General features: G+C 47.3%; 1 long non-coding RNA gene across 1 annotated transcript; it reads right to left on the bottom strand.

Annotated features, from left to right (window-relative positions):
- Positions 1-1,462: 1,462 nt before the first annotated feature.
- Positions 1,463-3,152, bottom strand: LOC124078628 (uncharacterized). Its single transcript, XR_006846987.2, has 3 exons — positions 2,962-3,152; positions 2,115-2,226; positions 1,463-1,747 (listed from the first exon to the last, which is right to left on the bottom strand). It is a non-coding gene; the product is annotated as an uncharacterized LOC124078628 (long non-coding RNA).
- Positions 3,153-8,087: the final 4,935 nt, after the last annotated feature.

Below are 8,087 nucleotides of genomic sequence, written 5' to 3'. Positions count from 1 at the left end.
TCTTTGTTTCTATGTGGTGCTAAGGATCGAACCTGGGCCACACGCATGCCCCGCGAGCGCGCTCCCGCTTGAGCCACATCCCCAGCCTTCACTGTATATAAATTAAGAATGTCTCCAAAGGACATTTAATCACATAGGGAAATGTGAACAGTGAGGGCAAGAGTAGGATGTGAGACTTTATCATATGACCCACTTATCTAAAATATAATACAACTTTAACAGATTATGTCATGAGCATGTCTATATGAGCTACACATACTGTGAATGAATGGAAGGAAAGGAAAGAAATCAAAAGGCCGAGGAGAGAGAAGACGACTCTCTGATAGTGGTCTTATAAGTGACTCTATTTTTACTTTTGGCTTTTTGCATTTTCCAATTTTTTTCCAATAAAAATTCATTACCTGTATAGTCAGAAAGAGAAACACACACACATACCCCAGGTATGTGTAGAAATTTGACCCAACGCATTTTCAGAGGAGACAAACAGCCCGATGCTTGCCACAGGTGTCTGCTCCCTGTTTGAAACAGATGGGTGTCACACATGTCCTCTCCCTGATTCTGATGCGCTGGGGGCAGCAGGGGACAGGGGCATTTGTTGCCCTCCTGGAGGGCCCTCTGGGCCCCTGTGGAGAATGGGAGAGCTGCCCAGGCAGCTGGCCATGGTAGTGCCTCTCCCAACCCCACCCTGCAGGGGGTCAGAGTGTGGACCTGCCCTCCCAACCCCACCCTCCTCCATTCCGGTTAGACTCTCCAGCAGGGCCACTCCTCCACTTTTGTAGATGCTTGAGCAAACATTCATCATAAAACTGGGATGCTGTATGGTTCGATGCTCATTGTACAGAGCACATATTTACAATTCAGCCTTGTGACTACATGGAGCTCAGTGATTGTCCTGGGCAGGCCTGGTCTCTCTCTCTCTGCAAACGATACAACAGCTTTCTAACTAGTGTCCTTGACCATCCATCCCCCTCCTGATTACGCCTCATCTCTTGCCAACACTGCTCCCTTCAGGGGCCAACGCACAGAACCAGCCCATCCCCTGTGCCCAAGGCAGGGGATAGCCTTCTTTAGCAGGAAAGGCCGTGGTACTAGGCCATTGCCAACAGTGGTCTGAATATGATTTGTCTTCCTGGACTCATGCAGGCATTTAATCCTCAAAGTCTTAGATTAATATGTCAAGAGGGTGGAAACTCCATCTGATATTGTATTTAGAGGTGGGACCTTTGGGAAGTGATTAAAGTAGATTAGATCAGCTGGGTGGAGCCCCCATAATTGAATCCTGGTGGCTGTTTAAGGAGAGGAAGAGACAACACAGACACAAGAATGATACCTACACAGTCCCGTTATGACAGGATGTACACCAGCTGGGTCCTCGCTGGAGTCTGCCCCCTGTTGTTTGGAGCTTGGGCTTCAAAGACTGTGAGCCAAAATAGATCTCTCTCTCTCTCTCTTTTTTTTTTTATTAAATAGCCTGCCTCAGTTGTTTTGTTACAGTAATACAAAAACAGACTACTGTACCACCAGTTGCCTCTACCCTCATCAATATCATAGTGACTGCAGCTGCCATTATCTGGTTATGTGACATGCCTTCCACCTTTCATGCCCAGCATGCTCCCAGGCACTGAGTGGAACAGAGATTTTTTCCTTCTACACCAGGACACTCTGGAGCCAGTATGGTAGGACACAGCCTGGACATGGACAGGGCAGGAGATGGGAACCAGGTCAAGCTCAGGAGGTGAAGGAAACCCTGGGGAAGTGAGAATAGAGAGGAATCAAGACCTGGCCCATGTAGACTGTTTGTCTGGTGCAGCCCCCAGTGTGTTATCTGAATTTGGTGTCACTTCTTAGAGGATCCATGCCACCTGGGCAACCATCCAGCCAAGCTGCACAGCCATAACCCGGGTGTACCCTCCTCTCTCCTCCGTGACTGCTCTGCCACCCACTTAGCAGATGTAAAGCCCGACCTTAGGCATCACCTCCTTAGTGCAGCCTTCTGTCACTCCCCCTGGGGGGCCTTGGCTTTCTGCTCCCCTTGTCCTGGTCTGTCCCCAGGACTTGTCCCCCATGGTCCATCTCCATGGTCTCTCGTTGTTTGGGTCCTGGCCTGCACTCACCTGTGGCTTATTTGGGCACTGGTCCGTCTTCGGAGCCCTGGCTTAGCCAGGCCTGGATGGAGTGGACCCTGCACACAGTTGGGACACGAGACTGGGCTGTGAGTGAATCGAGCTTTGGGAAGAAAACGGAGCAGGTCAGGAATGGTCCATGAAAAGATTAAAATAACGATGCCTTTGTCTGTGTTTACGCCGAATTTCAATAAAACTCTTGAAGAAAGTGGTGTCACTGTGTGTGCCAGGGAAGCAGAGGGACAGTGGTGCCCAGGAGCTCACGACGCTCCCCAGGCTGATCCCATGGAGGCCCAGCCAAGGGCTGTCTCAGGCAGCCTTGGGGACGCAGTGTCCTCTGCCTTCCCGTTGCCTGGGTTACGTGGCGACTTACAGTCACCCGCAGCACACTGACCTGCGACTTAATTAGGCGCTGCAATTTGGAGTTACATGGAAAAGAAAATGCTCTTTCTTTCTTTCTCTCTCTCTCTCTTTTTAAATTGTTGAACTCAATCCTTTATTTAATTTATTTATTTAATGTGGTGCTGAGGATTAAACCCAGTGCCTCACAGGTGCTAGGCAAGCCCTCTGCCACTGAGCCACAGCCTCAGCCCTTTTCTTTTTTATTTTCTTTTTATTTTTTTTTCTATAGCTTTATTGAGATAAAATTGAAGTACAATAAAATGCACATATTTGAAGCATGCAATTTGGTGGATTTTGACACATATGCAACCAATACAATCAATACAAAAAGCATTTCCATTCCTTTTAAAAATTTGAATCATGCAGACTGTGTTTCCTGGATGACTTGTTATTTAGTTATTCTAGCCCTTTTATGAGTTTGCAATTTCAGACATACCACTGCTCCTCCTCTGCTGTTGCCCCTTCCAGCTGGACTCCCTCAAGGCTGCAGTAGTCCCAAGTTAGGGTCCTGTCCATGCTCTTGCTCCAGATGATGAATGGCTCCTCATGTCACCAAGTGAAACCTATTTATGTATTATTTATTTGGCAGTGCTGGGGGTCAAACCCAGGGCTTCGTGCATGGTTGGCAAGCTCTCTACCCCTGAGCCACAGCCCTCACTCAAAGTCATGTGTTTAAATCTAGTGTTCAAGACCTTTCCCTTTGCCCCCAAGCCACCTTCCCAGTCCTATGCCCAGGGGACCCCTCCATGCTCTCTAGGTGTCCTCTTTCAGTTTCCTGTTTTCGACATGAGCCTCATGTCCACCTCCTCCTTGCTCACCTCCTCCTTGAAGCCTTGCTTTGTTCTAGTTTTCTAGATGTTTCTCTTGAGGACAGTGACCTGACCATTTGTTTTTGGATCTGTCACAGTGCTTTTCCCTGACCAGCCACAACCCCCATGAGCATTTGATGAATGAAGAAGTCATTACTGACTTTCATTTAAAATTAAATGACTTAGGTGCCCTTCAAAAAATGAATGGAAAAAGGGAATGTGATATTCATACACAAAGGAGTATTACTCAGTCACAAAGAATGACATTATGGCATTTGGTGGTAAATGGACAGAATTGGAGACTGTCATGCTAAGTGAAATAAGCCAGACCCAGAAAGTCAAGGTCAAATGTTTTCTCTGATACATAGAAACTAATCCAAAATAAGGGAGAAGAAAGAAAGAAGAGAAAACAAAAGGGGAGATTCCATCAAAATAGGAGAAAGATTAGTGGAGTAGAGGGAAAGGAACTGGGGGAGGGAGGAGGGGAGGGAAAGAGAAAGTACTGGGACTGAATAGAGCAAACTCTATTCCATGTTTTTATAGTATGTCAAAACGAATCCTATTGTTACATATAACTACAAACAACCAATAAAAAAATATTAAGCAAGTCCATCGGGCTTGGGGAACCAAGGAAAATGCCCTGGGGGGCAGCCTAACATTGCAGCTAAGGGCATGGATTCTCGGACCTAACAGTCTGGCCCACGCCTCCCCCTAGCACCCGCAGGCTGTGTGGCCCCGGGACAAATCACTGACGTGTCTCAGCTGCTTCGCCTGCTCTGTAAGGAGGGCTATAACTGTTCACAGTGAGATGACTTACTGTGCATCAAGAGCTGGGACCAGCGCCCCCGTCAGCACTGTGTGCATGTCCCCACCGCTGGGTTGTCTGAGGCTGTCTAGACCCCACCTGCCAAGGCAGCACTGTCCTCAAGCCAGGAGCCATCACGCGGCAGCCACTGCAAAGCGTTCTCATTCACTGTCCCTCCTTATCTTCTCCCAGCCCACGAAATTGGTCTGTTATCATCCTATTTTACAGAGGAGAAAGCAGGGACTCAGGAAGGTTACTCCTCACCTGACCAAGGTCACCTCCCATGACTCCGGTTCCTCTCTGATCAGGGCAGGGGCCAGGCTAAGAAGGCCAGCCCTGTGCTTCATTACCAGCAGTCAGATCCCAGCACCAGCACCCTGCCCGGCACCAAGAGTGCTTAGTGCAGGTCTGCTGAGTGCAGGAATGCATAAGTGAAGGAATGCATTAGTGAATGAGTGCATAAGTGAAGGAATGCATTAGTGAATGAGTGCATAAGTGAAGGAATGCATAAGTGAAGGAATGCATTCCCCCAAGAGGGAAATGCCCTGGGAAGACCCCGGAGCACTAGGGGAAATGCTGGCGGAGCAGGAGAGAACTGAGTTCTTGGCTTCCTTTTCCTGCTCTGGGCTTCAGGTTCCCACGGTGGCCACCTAAACTTGGCTGTTTTCTCTCTAGCACATCAGACTTGAGAATGAGGGACTTTCAGAGCCTGATGGTGAAGATACTGAAAAAGGTGAAACTGTCCTCAACTCCCGCAAAAAGGAGGCCCAAATCCCCAGGGGCTCTGGTAGGAGGTGACTCAATTGCAAGCCTGCCTGCCCTGGTACAGTCCATATTCACGCCTCAAAAAACATTGGAAACAATGGGACAATATTGCCCCAAATTTTTAGGGCTATAACATATTCTGTGTGATAACAAGACAGCAGATAAATTGAATTCCATATTCATCCAAACCTACAGGGTGACCATGTGTTTGCGTTTTATCACCCTGTGACAGAATACCAAGAAAAGCAACTTTAAAGGAAGAAAGGTTTATTTGGCCCACAGTTTCAGTGGCTTCAGTCCATGGTCATCTGGTTCCTGCTTTGAGGACTGTAGTGAGGCAGGGAACACGTGATGGGGCAAAGCTGCTCAACTCATGGACGTCGGGAAGGAAAATGAGAGAGAGAAGGGTCTGGAGATAAAATATATCCTTCAAGGGCACAGGCCCCGTGATCCACCGCCTCCAACTCATCTCACCTCCCAGAGTTTCCTCCACTTCCTGAAAGACCATCAGGCTGTGAGTTCATCTATAGATTAATCTGCTGATGAGGTTAACACCCTCATGATGCAATCACCTTTCAGAGACCCCACCTCTGCACAGTGATGCATGCGCAACCAAGCCTTTGGGGGGCATGTTGTATCCAAACCATAAGAAGCACAACACCACAAGTGAACTCTAATGTTACATATGGTCACTGGGTCTAGGGCTGGGCAGGTCCATCAGTTACAGGAAACGTCCTGCTCTGGTAGGGGATGTTGATCATGGGCTGTGTGTGTAGGGTGAGTCCAAACAATAACAGCAGCCTGAGCAGCTCACACAACAAGGAATGCTTCCAAAGTGAGGTGCAGAGACAGACAGCTGCCCGAGTGGACACCAGCTTTCCCTGTCCGCCTTTCTATGAATAACGAAAACCAAGGTTTGCAAAGGGTGCTGAGTGGATGGGAGTGGATCAAGAGGGCCACTTGGTAGTCATGTCCCACTCCAAGTGGGGCAGTCCAAAGCAAGTCGAACTGGCTCCTAACGCTTGTTCCTCCATTTATTTAGTGTTTTTGAAATTCCTCCGGGCAGAAAATTACAACTCATGAAAGTGAATCTCCGTCGAAGACTTTGCAGTTGCTGGAACTTAACGAAAAGGACTTTGAAATTCAGAACTCAGGCTTACCCTTCTCAGGAGACTTTTGGCACCAGGGAAAGGGACACACTGAAAGACTGCTGGCGACCGAGGCACAGTGGTTGTTGGGACTGGGAAGCTGCCTCTGAAAACCTGGGAAGACTCCAATATCCACATTCAGAACCAATGGAGCAGGTTGTGGAGTCTGAACTGGGCTGATTTCAGCACAATCACTCATTACTTTAATGCCTTACCATGTTTTTGTGTTTTCTTGTTAGAGCTACTAAAATATATATCCTAATAGTAAGCAATGTGTGAATTAAGTCACTTTATTCAGCATTTTAGAAATACAGGTTTGTTTCTTACTCCAAAGATAAAGAGGCGGCAGCATCTCTAGGTCATATTTATTGTTATATGATTTAGTTCTTTGGAAATTCTGCCGTGTAGCTGTTAAAGTTGTCAAAATCACCCAAACTCTTAACAGAAATAACTTTTTTATTTGGAGTGGGGCTGGGGTTGTGGTTCAGTGGTAGAGCGCTTGCCTAGCACATGTGAGGCCCTGGGTTTGATCCTCAGTACCATATAAAAAATAAAACAAAGGTATTGTGTCCATGTACACTGGAAAAAAAAAAGAAATGATTTATTTATTTGGAGTAAATGAATGTTGAGAACTCAGTTGGAGTTCCTGTTTCTCCCATGCAGAAGTGAGGGGTTCTGTCTTGGTTTATACCAGCTGTACCTGCATGAGTTTGCTCCAGAGAACCACCATCATAACGCTACCACAAACCTAGAGATCTTCCAAAGAACACATTAAGCTTGCTTGAATATTGGGTGATACAGTGACCTGTGCAGAATTATAATCAGAGTAAAGCTATTCTTCTCTGTTGCTCTAAGAAAATCTAGGGAGGGTGAGCAGGGAGGAGAGAGAAGGAGCAGAGGGAGGGGGAGGGAGAAGGAGGAAGGAAGGGAAGGGTCTGGAGCCTGGGGATTGCAGAGTGGGGAACCTAACCTACTCTCGCATCAGGGCAGAAAGGCTATTCAGAAGAAGTGACCCTCAGTTGAGACTGGAAAGAGGATGATGGTCATTTGGCCAGGGGCGGGGTGGGAGTGGAGGGTGGGTGAAGTATTTACAGGCCTGAAAACGAAGAACAAAGGTTTATGTTCTCAGCTACTGAGTTTGTCTCGAGTGTTTGCACCTTATTTACTTAATGAATTATTTTTCCCAGCCAATATTTACTGATTATCTTGATTAGAAGTCTCAGGAGGAGCAGTGGTATTTTCTGGTAGTTTTATATCTGAGGACACAGGTCTGAATTTGGCCCTGGTACTCACTCCCTCTCCAGTGCAGTTGCCTCCCATTGCCGATGCAGGCAAGTAGAATCCTGGGTGGGAAATCAACTATCGTTGCTGTAGCTTGATCTTGAATGTCCCCCCATGGCCTATGTGTTAGTGACTTGGTCTGCAGGGTGGCATTATTGGGAGGTTGTAGAAACTTAAGAAGGTGGAGCAGGGTGGGGGTGGGGCTCTAGGTCATTGGGAATTACGCAATCTCAGCCTCCTCCCCCCTCTCTCTTGCTGTGTGGACCTGAGGTGAGAGTTCTGCTCTGCCTTGCACCTCTGCCCTGGTGTACTGTCTCACCACAGGCCCAATGCAGTGGGGCCAATCAACAATGAATGAAACCTCCAGAATTGTCTGATAAAATAACCCTTTTCTCTTCCTAAGTTAATTACCTCAGGTATTTTGGTACAGTGACAAAAAATTGACAACCACAATTATTTAACAGCTGGATTTTCAGGTTTCCACAGGGATCTATGTTCATACCTGAGGCAGATAGGCCAGGGATGAGATATGTATGTGCTATATGATAACCTTGCCTGTGGGCAAAATGTTGCCAAGACTTCTTTGTTCCTAGAAATCCTATCAGAAACTCTTTAAATAGGGGAGGGAGAGAGGAAAGAGGAGAGCTGAGGCAGATCAAGGGAGGGAAGGTACTGAACCATCTGACAACCCTCAGGAAGAATCACAGTGGTAGGTACTGGGATCTCCCCAACTTCAAAAGGCTTGCAGTTCCAT

This window comes from Marmota monax, unplaced genomic scaffold (assembly GCF_021218885.2).
Source record: "Marmota monax isolate L192 unplaced genomic scaffold, Marmota_monax_Labrador192_F-V1.1 WCK01_AAM20220418_F8-fsc00009, whole genome shotgun sequence".
In the NCBI taxonomy this organism is placed as follows: domain Eukaryota; kingdom Metazoa; phylum Chordata; class Mammalia; order Rodentia; family Sciuridae; genus Marmota; species Marmota monax.
Note: the sequence above shows the minus strand (reverse complement) of the source record. Positions and strands in the feature narration are given on the sequence as shown.